Genomic DNA, 18,282 nt, shown 5'->3' with positions numbered 1-18,282 from the left:
CAAAGAAATCTTATAAAATTACCAACAGATTACTGCTTCAGCCTGCCAGCACTTTCAATGCCAGCCAGCCTGTTTTTGTTTTTCTTTGTTTGTTTTCCACTGCAATAGGTTGCAATTTAGAGTAAGTCTTTGTGGACTATGAATGAAAATAGAGTTTCACACTCAACTGATAAGCTTTGACAAATGAAAAAACACATACACGGTATATCTGGGAGAATAAACAGAAACCTAGAAAGCTAGGGATTCATCTCCCCCTTTCCTTTGTCTTAATAATATGAGACAAATGTAATAAAACTCTGTCTTACCCCCATCATAATGCTGTACATGTAAGGAATGCCAAAGAAGTATATGATATTTCTTGCCCTTCATGGATAAATGTCAGAAATTGTATCACAATGACCATGGTACAAATAATTCACTAGGACGGAAAAGAAAAAGAGGTTAAAAGTTTCTATTTGCATATATTTCAATGCATTTTGAAGTCCAAAGGATACAAGTTACATAACATATAAGTTAGATGCATTTCCCCAAGTGCAAAAGTAAATATCTTAGTGCTACCTCTGCTTGCTGTTGCTCACATTCTCACTTTTCCCCAATGCCTCCTTCAGCTATCCCTTAATGACTTCTCTAAGTTAACATTTTATAGATTCTTCAGAGAATCCTTGCTTCTGTGAGGTTACCTAAACCAGGATCCCATAAAATTAAGACAATGAGACAGGAACCACTGAGAGCACTGCAGGTGGCAGAGCAGCTCTCAAATCACCAGAGATTGACGCCACCAAGTGGCTCCAGGCCTGAGCTTCTTCCACGCGCTCCTACCTACTTTCCACCTCAAGGGAACTGTTCATTTTTAAAAAAAACAGGTTTACTGCTATTGCTATCCAAACAGCTATGCACTATTTTTTCTACTCTATTCTATGTCCTTCCTTTGGATGCATTTTGAAATTCTGTTTTGAAAGCATTTAGATATTTGGGGAGCATAAATTTTTTAAGATTTAAATCAGTTTTGTCTTCACTAGTGATTATTTGCTTTTATTTTTAATTGACACATAATAATTGTACATACTTATGGGGTACCATGTGATATTTTGACATGCCTACACACTGTGTAGTGATCAAATCAGGGTAAATAGCAAATTCATCACCTCAAAACTTTATTTCTTTGTGTTGGGAGCATTCAAAATCCACTCTTGTAGGTTTTGAATATAAATTATTCACAAAAATTGAAAGTAAATTTTTGTTAATTGTAGTCATTCTATAGTGCCATAGAACACTAAGATTTATTCCTCCTATCTAGCAGTAACTTAGTGTTTGCTAATCAACCTCTGGCTAGCTCCCTACCACCCCACCCCCAACACACACACCTTTCCCAGCCTCTAGGAGCCACTATTCTACTCTCTACTTCTATGAGGTCAACTTTTTTGCCTTCCATAAATGAGTGAGAACATGCAGTATTTGTCTCTCTATGCCTGGATTATTTCACTTAATATAATATCCTCTAAGGTTCTCATTTTAACCAAACAACATGTCCTGGTATAGAATGTGAATTTAGATTTAGCAGGTCAACTTTTATTTCAACACTGTGGAGTTTGGAAAGCACCCAAGAAGTCAACAAGAAACCAAACCTTTTAAGAAGCCTGGGGCAAGTGCATTTAAGTCCATTTTCCCATCTATCACCAGGGCACTGGCCGAGGCCACACAGGCTCTGTCCTGCACAACTGCAAGGAACATGCAAAGAGGCAGCCTGTATATAACATGACGAAGGATGGACAAATTAACTGATCTTCAAAGTCCCTTTGAACTGAAATTTAATCATTCTGACAATGGATACTCCAGTATTTCTCTATATCTTCTTCACATTTGCTTTTTAAAATGTCATTTTTTAACATTTATTGTTTTAATAACTGTTCTGGATTAAATTTGGTTTAGAAATAATTTTCAGTTTGTTTGTGTGCTGCTTTATGTAATAAAATGAAATAGTAAATATTTAAAATGTTAATGAGTTTTAAAACATTATAAACCTCAGGAAAATCAAAATCTAGTAACTCATCTGTCAGGCCATAGGCACGGTGATTTAAATTGAGATCACTAACAAATGTAAATGGATTATTAGATGTCAAATACTTTTACTTTCCATCGTAATTCAAATTGAATATGAGTAAGGCTTAAACATCACCATAAACACTATTTGCTCTAGAGTGAACCTCCTTATAAGAATTACTGGTCTTGGAACTCAACCAAGGGAACTTAGTTACTGAATTGCTAACAGGAGACCCAGGGTGAAGTGATTCTCCCTGTTAAGTGACTCTAATAGTAGTAGAATCCAGCTCTTTTGTTTTAGGCAGTAGTATATTTATGTCAAATCACTATACTTCATATCCAAAAAAGATGCAGGGAAGCTTCCAAGTTTACTAATGCCATCTTGACTGATATTCAGTTAAGTTTTCCTTTCTTTGCAATTTTCATCTCAATAGTATCTTACAGTGCAATGTGCCAGGAAGTCTACAAACTTGAAACGAAGCCTTTCCTGCTATAAATTAAACCTGTTTCCTCCTTAGTACAAACCAAATGCTTAATTATCTCTCTCCTCTTTCACAATCCCTTCATAGAGGCCAGGACTCTTTGATCTTCCTATTTTTTTCCACCTCTAGAAATGGGCATTATTTTAAAACTTCCACCAGTTTTATGGTTCATCTGGAGTCTACACCAACTTAAAAACTGGGCAGAGTATTCACTTTGATGTCTGAGTGCTTACTATGTGCCAGGATTAAAGTTCACAGTATCGTGTGATACATATATTACTACCTCATGAATCCTCACAGCAATCTTAAGAGGTAGTTCTGTTATCCTCCTTTTACAGGTGAGGAACTTGAGGCAGAGAGAAGCTAGGTAAATTGCCCAAGGTCACGTTGAGCAAATTCCCCAAAGCAGAATGTGTGCTCATAACCATTGCTCTGCACTCCTTGTCCATTACATTAAGCTTGCTGGTTTGGTTACCCAATTCCTAAACACTGATGACCAATATATACTAAATTGCCTCTGGAACATTCTTCTGGTAAGTAGTATTATTGAAGTCTAAAAGCAGGTTTACCCATGAAACATATTCAAGTAATCTGAGAAATTATGCTCTAGGCCTGGCGTAGCAGCTCACACCTGTAATCCCAACAATTTGGGAGGCTGAGGCGGGAAGATCACTTGTGCCTAGGAGTTGGAGACCACCTGGGGAACATAGCAACACCTCATCTATACCAGAAAAAAAAAAGAAAGCCAGGAATGGGGATGTGCACCTGTAATCCCAGTTACTTGGCAGGCTGAGGTGGCAGGACTGCTTGAGCCTGGGAGGTCGAGGCTGCAGTTATCCGTGATCGTGCCACTGCACTCCAAACTGGGTGACAGAGCAAGCAGAGACTCTGTCTGAAAAAAAAAAATAGAAAGAAAGAGAGAGAGAGAAAGAAGGACAGAAAGAAAGAAGGACAGAAAGTTATGCTCTAAATTCGTCTCCTCATCCAGCACAATCTCCTCCCAGACCACTCCCACCCAGTTTTGTGGATTTCTTTTTTCAAATGATGATTTTGATATTCAACCCCTTTTTCATGTTGAAAATATGGTATATATACACCAAGGAATACTATATGGCCATAAAAAAGAAGGAGTTCATATCCTTTTGCAGAGACACGGATGGAGCCAAAGGCCATTATTCACAGCAAACTAATGCAGGAACAGAAAACCAAATACCACATATTCTCACTTATAAGTGGGAGTTAAATGATGAGAACACATGGACACACAGAGGGCAACAAGACACAGGGGCCTTTGAAAGGGTGGAGAGAGGGAGGAGGAAGAGAATCAGGAAAAATAACTAATGGGTACTATGCTTAATACCTGGGTGATGAAATAATCTCAACAAGAAAACCCCCAGGATACAAGTTTACCTATGTAACAAAGCTGCACTTGTACCCCAGAAGTTAAAAGTCAAAAAAAAAAAAAAGAAAACATTGAATTCTACTTTAACTATCAGATATTGTCTGTGCAGCATTTAAAAAGGTACTAAAGCGGCCAAGCCAACTGGGAGATAAAAATAATAATAAGGTAAAAAAAGTAATGTACTAAAAATATGGAGATTATATAGAAAACTATAGAAAATTTAGACTAGCATTGGTAACTGAAAAGTAAAATAACAATCAACAAAATGATAAATATAAAAATAATATATTATTCTGAATTGTTCATAAGATAGACGAAAAAGACTTCCTAAGGAACAATTTTCTACACATTATACTCAGCCACTGCATAGTATAAATGTGTGTTTTCAGATAATTGGGACAAACCTAATAACTTTGAGATAATAGAAATCAAAACAAACTGAAATCCTAGTTTGAAGGCTAAGACTATAATTTCAGTAAGTCTAAATTTAGTGCTTAATCCACTAAGGAGTGTCCTTGGCAGTGAAATTGAGATACAGTACACACCAGTGACCTCTTCGTGTCACTGGTGAGCTTTCCCTGGCTCCCTTCTACCTATCTCTTCAACGGGTTCCCACTCCAGTGCTATCGGTGTGCTTGCAAAGGCAAGAGCTAAAGAGAACAGGTTTTTTAAAAAAATTTTAAATCACAGCTAATCTTTTCCCAAGACAAACAGTATTCAGTGTGAAAAGAAAGCTCCCGGTTAATTTATGTTGCTTAGAAAACCGAAACAGATAAAGGAATCTCCTTTAAAAATCACCACCAGACTGTAATATAATCAGGAACTGGGTAAATTCAACAATAGCAGGAAGTCAAATAGACTGACCTTTCCCAAGTTGTTTTAAAACTGACATGTGAGTGGAAGTTACTGGTGTGGTTTTGTTGCCGCTTCTTGTTTTCCTAAGGAATTTGGAATCTGAGCAGGGAAGTCGCCTGTTCTTTAAACTAGCAGTAGAACAAGAAAGAATACGCTCATCCTTCTGGGGGACAAAAAAATAAAGTTATTCTAGCTGGGATGCACCTCCCCAAAAGAGATAGATAAAATCACCAACCAAGAATTTGAACAAGAAGTATTATTTATCTCTTACTGTTGGCCTGTACTGTCCTAAATATTGGTAGTGATGAAGGGAACAATTGTGCAAAAGGAGTATTGAAACACACTGAGTTCATAAATGGTCTCTTCTCTCAAGAAGTTTACAGTCTAACTCAAAATTGTTGTATTTTAAGCATGTTTGGAAGTATTTAATTTTTTTCATCATTGTTATTTGTCATTCTAAAAGTTACTGCTATAATGTCTACAGAAACTGTGGTTCCTGAGTTTTCTGACATAGAACCAATATATTGTTATATGTTACATGTTATTTTGTCTTTTCATATAAATACATTAACAAATTACCAAAATGTAGGGGCTATTGCTAAGCCACCTGCTTTAATTTGGGTTTATAAAATATGATCACTAGAACTATGCCCCAGGTTTTTAAGGGCGCTTATCCAGTTTATATTTTTCAGTCAAAAAGTATTGTCTCCAAATAAAACCTAGAAAAATAGGTTTCTAACAGCCAGTATTAGAAGCAGAACTCCATGTTCAGTCATTCCAGTCTAGGTTGTACCTTCTTTCACCCAGAATTGTTTCATGTTTGAAATCTTCAACTTCAAACCAATAATCAAATTATCTTCTATTCATCTAACTTCACTACCTTCTCTCCCATTACCATCTCTGAGTCTGCATGGGTGCTGCTGAGTTTCCATTGTCTACTGTTTCTTCTGGGTTCCTGTGCAGGACTGTATTGTCAGTGGCTTTTAACATCTCTCACATCAGTGTCCTTTCACATTCCTTCATCCTCCTCCCACACCTGTGCTGTTCATCCTCAGCCCTGCATCAGTTCATGATCTGTTTCCTCTGTAACTGAGTAGGCAGAAAAAAATCTCATCGCTGTGTTGATGACAGTGTGGCAGATTCATGAATTTTTTGACCTGGCTATTCTACTTGTTCTTACTTTTTAAATTCATTTCCTATGGAAATGCTGTTAACCTTTTTCATTCTCTTCAAGTCTTCCTCTTCATTTTCAAAAAATCATATTTAAGAGATAACTTTGCCTCTTCTTTCACATAAAAAATAGAGGCTGGGTGCAATGGCTCATGCCTGTAATTTTAGCACTTTGGGAGGCCGAGGCGGGTGGATCACCTGAGGTCAGAAGTTCAAGACCAGCCTGGCCAACATGGTGAAACCCCATCTCTACTAAAAATACAAAAATTAGCCGGGGGTGGTGGCGCGCTCCTCTAGTCCCAGTTACTTGGGAGGCTGAGGCAGGAGAATTGCTTGAACCTGGGAGGCAGAGGCTGTAGTGAGCTGAGAGCTCACCACTGTACTCCAGCCTGGGCAACACAGCAAGACTCTCTCTCAAAGAAAAAAAAGAAAAGAAAAAAATAAAACCATCATGTTTGACCCTTCTCAGTCTTCTTACTGCAACTTACTAATATTTATAGGTCATCATTTCACTCTTCAAGACCTAGCTCAAAAGCCATCCCTCTGTTGTGGCCACCCTGGATCATTCTCTTCCAGTTCCGGTGTCAGTCTTCCATCAGTCACATTGTGAATATAATCACTATCAAAATGACAGATATTTTAGGAATATATTTCAAATTTCCTGCTCTCTACCAAATATCTCTTAATTTTTAGTTCAGGAAATGTAGCCTATAATACGTGTTGTAATTTTTAGAGTTTAACTTTTAAAATAAGGTAATACATTCATATTATTCAAACTTCACCAGGCACAAAGATGAATTAGTGAGCATTCTTACACTCTTGGGCTTAACTACACAGTTTCTTGTGTATTTTCTAAAGATATTAATGTAATATGTAAGTAATCAATCTTGCATCTTCTCCTGTGCCCATACTTTTTGCATACATACATAGTATAGTATGTTTGTATCATTATACTGTACTGATGTACACTCATCACTTAACAATAGGTACTAGAAATTATTCCAAATCAATACATAAAGTATTACCTCTTTCTATTTTATAGATACATAGTATAGATTAGAGACTGCCACAAATTCCTGACCACTTCTCTAATTAAGAGGTAGAGTCCACTTTTCTCCCCTTGTATCTGGGCTGGCTCTGAAACTTATTTTTCTTTATAGAATGAGGTAGCAGTGATGCTGTATAATTTCTGAGATCTACAGCTTTTGAGATCTTGAGATATCTACAACTTTATGTCCTGAGAAGACTCACTGCTGGAAGCTAGCCACCATGCTGGAAGAAGCCCAAGCCATGAAGAGAGGCCACATGGAAGGAAGCTAATGCTAAAACCCTCCAGTTCAACAGTCTATGCTGATTTCCCATCCAACAGCCAGCACCAACTAACATGCATGTGAGGGAGCCATCTTGGATATTCCAGCCGATTTAACTCTCCAGATGACCCTGTGATGACCCCAGTGGACATCACACAGAACAGAGCTTCTCAACTAAGCCCAGTCACCCCTGGAATTGTGAGAGAAAATAAATAATTGTTATTGTTTTAAGCCACTATGTTTTGGGTGGTTTGTGACTATCAATAGATAACCAAAACACATAGTAATCCATCATGTGGGTATATGCTGTTTTATTTAACCCAACCTCTACTGATGGATATTCAGGTTGTTTCTCCTCTTTTGCTATTATAAACAATGTTGCAATTAATAATGACATAAATATGTCACTTTTTATGAGTGACTGTATCTGTGGCATGAGTTCCTAAAATTAGAATTTCCGGATATAAGAGAATATGCACTTACAGTTTTGATAGATATTACAAAATGGTTATCTGGGAGATTTCACCAACCTACACTTTCAGCAGTAATATATGAAGTCACTATTCTCCTACACCTTGACTAATACTATGTTATTAAACTTTCTGATTTTTGCTAATCTAATTGGTAGAAAATGGTATAATTTTAATTTGTATTTCCATTTTTAAAATAACATTGATCATATTTTAATATATTTAAGAGCCATTCGTATTTTCTTTTTTCTAAATAGTCCATGCTCTTTGCTCAGGTTCTACTGGGATGTTGGTTTTTTTAAAAATTGATTTATAAAAGCTCTTTAGAGATTTTAATCATTGATTTATGAGTGGTAAACATTTTTTCTCAGTTTGTCATTTTTCTTTTGGCTTTACTTAGAGTAATATTTGCCATGCATAACTTTTTACTTTTATGTTGTCAAATTTATCAAAATTTTAACTACTTTGATAGAATTTCTGCCTTGGATTCTTCTAACACTTTTTTTTCACATTTAAATTTTGTTGTATCTTTTAACATTTAAATCTTCTCTGAGATATGAATTTCCTTTTTTAGGTCATTTTCTGTTGTATTTAATTATGTTTCAAATCTCGCCTATTGCCTGTGTGCTTCTCAAGGGCAGGAAACCTGTCTTTTTCATGGCTGTATCCTGAAAACCTAGCACAATGGATCATATATAAAACACTCTCAGTAAGTATTGATACCATATGAAATAAACTTTAGGCCTGCACTGGGTTCCAAAGATAAAGCCACTCTTTCTGACATCATCTGGGAGGAATTTGTTGACCACGAACAAAGAAGCTATGTTTTGAACAAGCATGTTTGAAACTCTAGAACTTAAGGCTCAGCAATAAAGAAATATTTTTGAGTCTCGTTTTTCTCCAGCTATATTTACTGTCTACCATGTCTGACTTCTCTCTCTTCTGATGCTAATTAATTAATACCCCATATGCCAAACCCTTACTTACCACCCTGCACACACAGACCTCTATTAGAAGTCTGGAATGTTGATGGTTGGGTAGATATTTTAACCTAGCTTAACCTCTATCACAATAATTAATTTTAATTGCTTTTCACCTTGGTTACATGATCCCCCAACTCCATGGAAATGATATAACCTTGTAAAAAATAAAAAAAAATAATAAAACCTTGACATGAGCTTCTTAAAGAAACAGACGTGAGATTTGACTTGAACATTCAGTAACCAAAGGTATAAGATATCCAAAACAAAGGAAATGTGGTGCTTTCACTCCTTGTTTTTAGTGCTGCCACTGCTCTCCCAAGGAATGTCGCTGCCTTAAACTCTGTTCCGTGACAGATACTTCCTGCCCCTATACATCACCTTCAGATGTACTAAATGATCAAGATCTTTACCATCTGGCCACTCCTCTAGCTCTAGTGTTCCAAATGGCTTACATTTTTAATGGTTCTTTGTGATCTCCCTGATATAGAAATACATGTATGCAAGGACATGTGCACTCAAAAATAGTCTATCTTCCTTCTTTGCATTCCTGTGTGCTTTAGCCAGAAGAGATGTTTTAGGATGGTGGTACAGTGAGAAATTTATGAAACAGGGGCCACTGGGCCACTGAGATGACTATTTGTGGTTAAGTGGAATCCAAAAGGATGATATGGGGTATCTCTTTCTTTACAAGTAGTAGCCACTGCCATTGAACAAATATTTAAATAATACAAACAATTGTTAATAATTATTTAGCTCCTCTTAAATGAGTCACGTGTCCCTTTCATGCATAAAAACTGTATTTATACTTTGTTTCCCTTGTGCTACTCAAAAGATCACAATAAAAACATTCTCTTGAAAAATTTAGTTTATTTCACTGACTTAGAAAAATTTGTTTTTACTGCATTTTATGCTAGATTCACACATTTCACATGGTGGTTGAACATATAAGGAAAGATATATTTTTACCATGGCTTGATAACATTTCTTCAAGATGCTATCCTCACAACAGATTATATTTATTCAGAAAATTTGAAGCCATCTATTTGAAATTACCTCTAGTAGTTTGTTAAAATGTAACAGCTCCATTTATAGACTTTTAAAAGATGGAATTTGTATAAAGGTACAGTTTGTTTGTTTGTTTGATTTTTAGATGAAGTCTTGTTCTGTTGCCAGGCTGGAGTGCAATGGCACGATCTTGGCTGACTGCAATCTCCACCTCCTGGGTTCAAACGGTTCTCCTGCTTCAGCCTTCCGAGTAGCTGGGATTACAGGCACACGCCACCACACCCAGCTAATTTTTGTAGAGGCGGGATTTCACCATGTTGGCCGGGATGGTCTTGATCTCCTGACCCATTGATCCACCTGCCTCAGCCTCCCAAAGTGCTGGGATTACAGGCGTGAGCCACCATGCCTGGCCAAAGGTACAGTTATATGTTAATTATACAATAGATTCCCAATAGGGTAAGACCCTAGGGGAGTAACATCACTAGAATCTGATGCGTTCATCTCAAATAGTTTTTTACTGAATTGATTATGTCTCAATAATATTTTGGAATCTTGATAAAAACTTACATGGCTAAAGTATACCATTAACATGACAATATTCTATAATAAATAAACAATGGTATTTACCATATTACCTTTACCATGTGTATTTGTATCCAAAACACACTCATTTATACCATATCAGGGCATAGCAACTCCAGCTTGTTTGAAGAACATTACTTGATAAACAGCAATGAAGTCAGAAGAGTCGATGGAAATTCTGATATTACTACCACCTCCTTCCCCTACTACTGCCCTTGTAAAACACAGAAATAGTTTGTTCATGTGACCAAATTGAAGTCTTCTTTCACTCAGGAATATAGAGTATCCAACATGCATTGTGGTGCTTTAAAGATGGTCAAAATTCTTTGACATTATCTCATCAAGAGGTGGTGTCAATGTCCTTCTTTCCCAGAATCTGGGTGGGCTCATTGACTGCTTTGACCAATAAAGCATAGTGGAAGTGAAGCTGTGCCAGTGTCTCGGGCTCAGGCTGAAAGAGACTGGCAACTTTCACTTCCTGTCTCTTGGAAGTCTCTTGAAACTTCAGACCTGGGGGAAGTCAGCTGCTGAGTGAGAAGTCTGACTATCCAGAGATCGCGGTGAGTATAGAGAATTTCTGCTAAGACTCCTGTGTTTCAGCCATCCTAGCCCAGGCACCACGACACATTATCAAAGGACTATCTTGGACCTTCTCATCCGAGCAAACATCCAATGGAGAAGAATCAAGACCCCCAGGCATATGATCCCGCTCTAGCCATCCCAGGAGCCCCCAGCTATCCAAACAACTACAGCTGTGGCCACAAACATCGTGTATCAGGGACAAACTCTCTCTGCTTATGGCTGCTCTAATCCTTGACCTACAGAATCGTGAAATTTGTGGATATGGTCATGACCTTGATTTTGGTGATGGTTTCACAGGTGTGTACCTATGTATGCTTATCAAACTGTGCACTTTAAAATGTGCAGTTTATTATATGTCAATTATATATAAAGCTGTTCAAAAATTTAAAAATAATTGTTGTTTTATACCACTGAGTTTTCAGGTGGTTTGTAATATGACAATAGATAACCTGAACATGCACTTCCTATGTTTTAAGTTTATTTCTTCCTGATATTTATTAAAATAAAAATATTATTAAAATACAAACTTGGCATATAAAACTTTACTAGGTATATTAAGTACTTTTTTTACAATATTCAATTTGTTTTTATTAAATGTCTATAATCTAGACTATAGATTGTACAGTCTAGATTATAATCTAACCTATTATATTAGATATAATAGATTAAATGAGTTGGCTTTAAAAAATCACATTATGGATTATTATTGATAATATTAGTATTGTTTTTTACTCAAGTGAATTTCTTACTAGAACAGATTCTAGGCATTTGTACATTCACTCTTAAGTTTCTAGACCCAAGTCCATTCCCTAGAACATATTAGATATTCAATAAGTGTTTGGTAAAAATATAAATGAAATATGGAATAAAATCTAAACCTTTTCTTTTGTTTTAATATCTTTATCTAGTATATCTTAGTTTAAATGTATTGCAAATGATTTCAGGACACCAGTGTCTACCTGAGCTAGATTGCTCTCAAGTTTTAGTTTAATATTCAACCAAAAATGCACATTATAAAACAATGTACCTTCTATTACAAAAAGTTCGCATGTGATGGAGCCAGGTCCCTTTCAGTCCAGCACCTAAGTGTCTAATCACTAATTCATCCTCGTGACCCCATCAGGAAATAACATGACCACAAGTCTAACTGACAGGAATGAGACCTACAGAAGGAACAAAAAAGGAAGAAAAGTTAATAATCTTTTTTCTGTCCATTTTCTTCTTTATTGTAGGTCAGATGTACATGATGGTTACCATTATAACTACATACTATGAAAGATTAATCAGTGGAAAAAAAAACAAATTAAAGACACACAAAAAACTTCAGAGAATCAACTTCTGGTCAAAAAAGTCCTCCTTTAGCCAACTCTAAACCTCATTCAACCATTATCTCTATAATCTTAGAAATCATTCAGAAGATATATTTTTTAAGGACTTCAAGCAGCAAATGGCAGAAGTGACAAAAGTTGAAAATAGAGGAAAATTTTGTTTTGTTTAAAGAATTCTAATTTTAATAATGGGAAGTATGCATTCATATTTATGCCTGATTCACATATATGAAATTTATATATATATATTTCTTGTAAATGTACTTTTGCTAACGAAATAGGAATTCAGGACAATAAGAAGGTCTAGAGGAAGCACGCTTTATGAGTAATTGGTTTCAATGATCGTATTCTTAATCTAAACAATAAAAAATCAAAACTCTGCATTTTCTCAATAAATATGTTTTTCTCTGTGTTTTAAGTCTCAAGAAGTTATGGTAGAAATGCTTTACAGAAAATATTTTTCAAGCCTGGCATGGTGGCTCACACCTGTAATCCCAGCACTTTGGGAGACTGAGGCAGGCAGATCACTTGAGGTCAGGAGTTCAAGACCAGCGTTGCCAACATGGTGAAAAATTGTCTCTACTAAAAATACAACCAAACAAAAAAAATTAGCCTGGCATGGTGGTGCACACCTGTAATCCCAGATACTTGGGAGGCTGAGGCACGAGAATCACTTGAACCCAGAAGGTGGAGGTTGCAGTGGGCTGAGATGGCACCACTGCACTACAGCCTGGGTGATGGAGCAAGTAAGACTCTGTCTCAAGGAAAAAAAAATATTTTTTCATATGATAATACTACAGCTAGAAAGCTAGAATTCTTTTTTACTGATTGTTATATTAAGTCCTTTCTGTTCACTAAGCATTACTAAGCATGAAAAAAATCTTTGTGCTGTGGTAAGAATGCTGAAAAATGTATAATTCAAATCCGGATATACGAATAACAACTTTCACTATAATTTGGAAAATAAACTAGTATTGGTTTATTTTTTGTTTGTTTTAAATAAACTCATCACTGGAGTTCTAATAAATTTTGCTTCTAGACCATGTGAAAATTTTAAGTTAGAAGCTGTACAGCAACTAATTTTCAAATTAACATAAAAATTCTCATTTATAATGTTCTGAAAAATTTTAAACATAGGCAGTTGCTATAATTTAATACATTCCTCTGTCTTTTACTGTCACTTAATATATTTTTCTGTCTTTTCTGTATCCCTTGTATTTCCTGGCAGTAACTCATGCTTTCAAAATATCAGGAAGCAAATGAGAAAAGGAAAAAAAGACATTCATTGTATATTGTAAGCCAAATAATGAACCAGCTAGATAGTGCCTCAGAGACTGGAGGAAAATGGCATTGTTAACATAATTGTTTTTCCAGTTAATAATTAATATTGTATAATCTGACCTTAATCTATAGGCTTCTTTTTCATTATAATCTCACCAGAAGTCCTTAATTCTACTCAAATGTTACCTATTTTAGATTATCTATTGCTTCATCCAGTGGTTCCCAGTTTCTCAAATACACTAAAATAAATAGCTCTAGTTGGTGGTTTACTTAGAAAGAAATGTTACCCCATGGTCACTTAAATCCAACATCCTCAAAAGTTCTTTTTTTTATATAAAGCTGTGAAGTAATCCTGCCAAAGGACACTCTGGGCTCCGCAGTGAGTATAATTTTTCCTTAAAAATTGCCAATTTCTTGATCTATGTTCTATGATAAAAGTTTTCACATTTTGCTGTTAATTAGTATTGCCTATTGACCAACATGTTCTATTTGGTGTACTGCTTCACTAAGTGCCATCGTATATGTCTCCAGTGACTGCTGATGGCTGAGTCTCCTTATATTAGTAAATTTCTAAACATTTTTCTTAGTACATGGAGTAATGTGCTATGTTGCTAAATGTCTGATGACACTTAAATGTGACTACATTGCAGTATTTCGAAGGTAAGAAAAAGTTGCCATGACTCCCATTTCTTTGAAATTGTGTACAATGAAAGGCTTCTGAGCATGATACCCCAACTAAAATTTAGGGGTGTGACAGCACTTATAAGTAAATCCATTTTGTTTGAGTAAATATTGAGTTTCATTTACCTTTTAGCAAATTCCCAAGTAGCATCTCCATAAATTTAAACTGATTTTACTTATTGAGTTTTATTATTAACTTTAAAAGACAATCTACTTTGGATCATTTTGAGCATCACATATTGCTTACATAAAATAAGTTTAAATTTGAGTCAATAATGATACTAAGCAAACAAATAAAATCATTGGTCACTGTATTAAGTCTGTTTTCATGCTGTTGATAAAGACATACCCATGACTGGGCAATTTACAAAAGAAAGGTTTAATTGGACTTACAGTTCTATGTGGCTGGGGAAGCCTCACAATCATGGTGGAAGGCGAAAGGCACATCTCACGTGATAGCAGACAAGGGAAAAGAGCTTGTGCAGGGGAACTCCTTTTTCAAAAACCATCAGATCTCGTGAGACTTATCCACTATCACGAGAACAGCATGGGAAAGACCTTCCCCCATGATTCAATTACCTTCCACCAGTCCCTCACATACTACATGGGAATTCAAGATGACATTTGGGTGGGGACACAGCCAAACCATATCAGTCACCTTTGGAGAATACTAGAGAATTAACTAACTATTCTGAAAATCAGTAAATAAAGGGAAAGAAGCAAACATTTTTTTTCTGTCTTTCCATAAAAAATTGTACTTTGAACAACCAAATGGGTGATAATGAAAGAAAGTTTCTCTTTATAAAAGTAACTGAAGAGGCCAGGCGTGGTGGCTCATGCCTATAATCCCAGCACTTTGGGAGGCTGAGGTGGGCAGATCACTTGAGCCCAGAAGTTTGAGACCAGCCTGTGCAACATATCTAGACCCTGTCTTTAAAAAGAAAGAAAATATTTAAAACAGTAACTGGGCATCAGCTATTGTGGGCACACTGCCTATGGGTAGCCCGGCTCCACAAGGAGCAGTTAAAAAAAAAAGTAACTGAGTAGATAAATGAGAAAGGAATGATAATTACAACAACAAGATGTGGCAATCCTGATTTAATTAATGAATCTAAGCAAAAAGAAATGGCTTTGAATAGAACACAGAAAAGAAACAACTAATATTATGTGCCTCCTGGTTGAAATATACACAATTATCTATGATTTCATCTTTTGAACCTGAATCTGATCAAGCCTCTAGATCTATTCATCAATTTATATAAAACACAAGAGACACAGAAAAGACAAAGGAAGGTACTAAACTGCAGCATGAGGTACAATCAGCAAAATTCATACCATGGAAACTATAGAACAAACAATTTAGTTTCTTGCAAAATAAATTGCAAGAGAAAAATAAAGACATGGATAAAGACACTTCGGAGATATGCTTACCAGATGCAATTTATGGATGTGTATTAGCGGTCTCCAGAGAAACAGAACCAAGAGGATATATATGGATATATCAGAGGGAATTTGTTATGGAAGCCAGCTCACATGATTATGGAGGGTGAGAAGTTCCACAACATCCCATCTGCAAGTGGTACAACCAAGGAAGCCAATGTTGTAATTCAGTCTGAGTCTGAAGGCCAGAGAAACTGGGGCCATTGGTGTACTCTTGGAGTCTGAAAGCTCAGTGAAGTCAGGAGAAGATGGATGTCCCAGCCCCAAGAGGGAGAGAATTTGCCCTTCTTCTTTTTTTCTTCTATTGGAACCCTTAACGGATTGGATGATGCCTGTCCATATTGATAAGGGTGGTTCTTCTCTACTCAGTTTACTGCTTCAAATGCTAGTCTCTTCTGAAAATTCTCTCACAGATCCACCCAGAAATGTTTTACCAGCTATCTGGCTATCCCTTAACCCAGTCAAGTTGACACATAAAATTAACCATCACAGAATGTTATTTGGATTCAGATTTTAATCAACAAAGTGTGAAAAAATAATAAGATTATTGAAGAAATTTGTATGTTGGCTGGATATTTAATGACAAGAAAGTTTTCATTTTTGCAGGTGTGCTAATGGTATTGTGGGTTTTGTTGAGTCTTTTTCTTCTAAAAATACTTCCTAAAATAGTTACAGAAGAAAAGATTTATAATCTGAAATTTGCTTCCAAATTATCCAAGAGTCTGGTGTTGGGGTTGGGGACTGAGTATAGACAAGGCAATCTTGGCCGTGGGTTCATGTCCAAATTTCTTATTCTTATTATAAGGACACCAATCAGATTAGATCATGGCCCACTCTAATGGCCTGATTTTAACTTAGTCACCTTTAAAGTTCTCTTTCCAAATACAGTCACATTGTGAGGTACTGCGGGTTAAGGCATTAGTGGGAATTTGCGGGGACATAATTCAGTTCATAACAAGTCCATTCAGAATCTTGCTCTGTTTATTTGTAATATCAATGCCATATAAACTGCTTAAAATGGTTACCTTCAATATTGGCTCAAAAGCTAAACTTTGTAAGCTCCTGGCATTAATCGCTATGCTATACTTTGCAAAGTCCATAGCCCAACAATCCTAACCACTCCTTCACTTTCAGACTAATTCTATAGTTCTATTTTCTCCAATATGGTAGTCACACATGAACTAGTAAACTCTTGAAATGTGGCTGATCCAAACTGAGATGTGTTGTAAGTATACATTACACTGGATTTCAAAGACTTAGCAAGAAAAAGAGAAAGAGATCTCGTTACTAGTTTTTGTATTGATTACATGTTGAAATGATAGTTTGGATATACTAAATTAAATAGATTATTAAAGTTAATTTCAGCTGTTCCTTATTTAAAAAAATGGCTAGTAAATAACTTTAAAATTATGTGCTCACTTTATATTTCTATTGGATGGCACTATTCAAAAATACAGGTACCTGTCATTTGACCTAAGATTTGCTTCAAAGACTTTCTTAGACTTCCAATTTATGACTCTCCCCAATAATCCGTTTCCTTTTTGCACCACACATTTAATAACCTAGGTGCAGAATTCTAGCGCTATATGCAGTCCTTAATTCACATTTCAAACCTGAAGAACATGTGCCTACTTCTTAGGCAGACAATATGTAATGCTAACTTAGAAAAAACCACTGAAATTTGTTATATTTATTGAAATGTTAAGTGATGGATAGTTCTGTTGCCTTTTACCATTTCCAAGGAAAAAGAGAAGCTATAATAATAGCAATTGACAAAGATACTCTCATTTTTCCTTTACCAGTGGTACTAGATATTCTCAGGCTGCCGCAGTGGCTTACACCTGTAATCTCAACACTTTGGGAGGACAGTGTGGAGGATCACTTGGGTCCAGGAGTTCAAGACCCCATCTCTACAAAAAAATAAAAAAATTGGCTGGGTATGGTGCTACATGCCTGTAATCACAGCTACTTTGGAGGCTGAGGTGGGAGGATCACTTGAGTCTCAGAGGTCGAGGCTGTAGTGAGCCATGATTGCACCACTGCACTCCGGCCTGGGTGATAGAGTGAGACTCTATTTAAAAAATAAATAAATAAAAAATGTAAAAAAGATACTCTGATATTTCATTTATAAACAACACTAGAAAAAGTGTTATGCTCCAATTTTACCAAAACACTAGAACTGGGCTTATACAGATTTCTAGAAATTTTTGCGATACTTACATATTTGCAGCTGCTAAATTTTGTGACAAAGATAAATATTTCATTTTGCTTAAAAGTTGATGCTGAGAGGAGGAATTGTAGTTAGGAGTATTTCAGCATCAGTAATTTTTTACTTTTTCAGGAACATAAAATATGATTAACATCCACTGCTTGTATTTCTTGGCAGGCTCAGTTGTATCTTACCCAGATTTTCATTTTAGTACAATTAATCCATACAGGCTTAATTAGGTAGATTTAAATGCTCATCAAATGAGTATACTTATTTGGCAGCACAACAGTGGCTCAAAACCTACAGGATTAAAAACTGCGTTTTGGCTTATCGTTTATATCCCTGAATGATAGTTTCCACAATCATCAAAGTAATCTTTAAGAATTGACAAGAAATCAAATAATGAAAATGTCAGTTTTTAAAATAAGTTTAAGGCATTGAAATAGGAAAAAAAAGGTTTTT

At 35.9% G+C, this 18,282-nt stretch overlaps 1 long non-coding RNA gene across 1 annotated transcript; it reads left to right on the top strand.

Moving 5' to 3' along the window:
* The first annotated feature begins 10,821 nt into the window (after positions 1-10,821).
* LOC116475796 (uncharacterized) lies at positions 10,822-16,167 on the top strand. The gene is made up of 3 exons (XR_004249992.1): positions 10,822-11,178; positions 13,438-13,503; positions 13,830-16,167. It is a non-coding gene; the product is annotated as an uncharacterized LOC116475796 (long non-coding RNA).
* Positions 16,168-18,282: the final 2,115 nt, after the last annotated feature.

The sequence above is a fragment of the Hylobates moloch genome, unplaced genomic scaffold (genome assembly GCF_009828535.3).
Source record: "Hylobates moloch isolate HMO894 unplaced genomic scaffold, HMol_V3 SCAFFOLD_2, whole genome shotgun sequence".
Classification (NCBI taxonomy): Eukaryota; Metazoa; Chordata; class Mammalia; order Primates; family Hylobatidae; genus Hylobates; species Hylobates moloch.
This window is presented reverse-complemented; position numbering and strand designations above follow the sequence as displayed.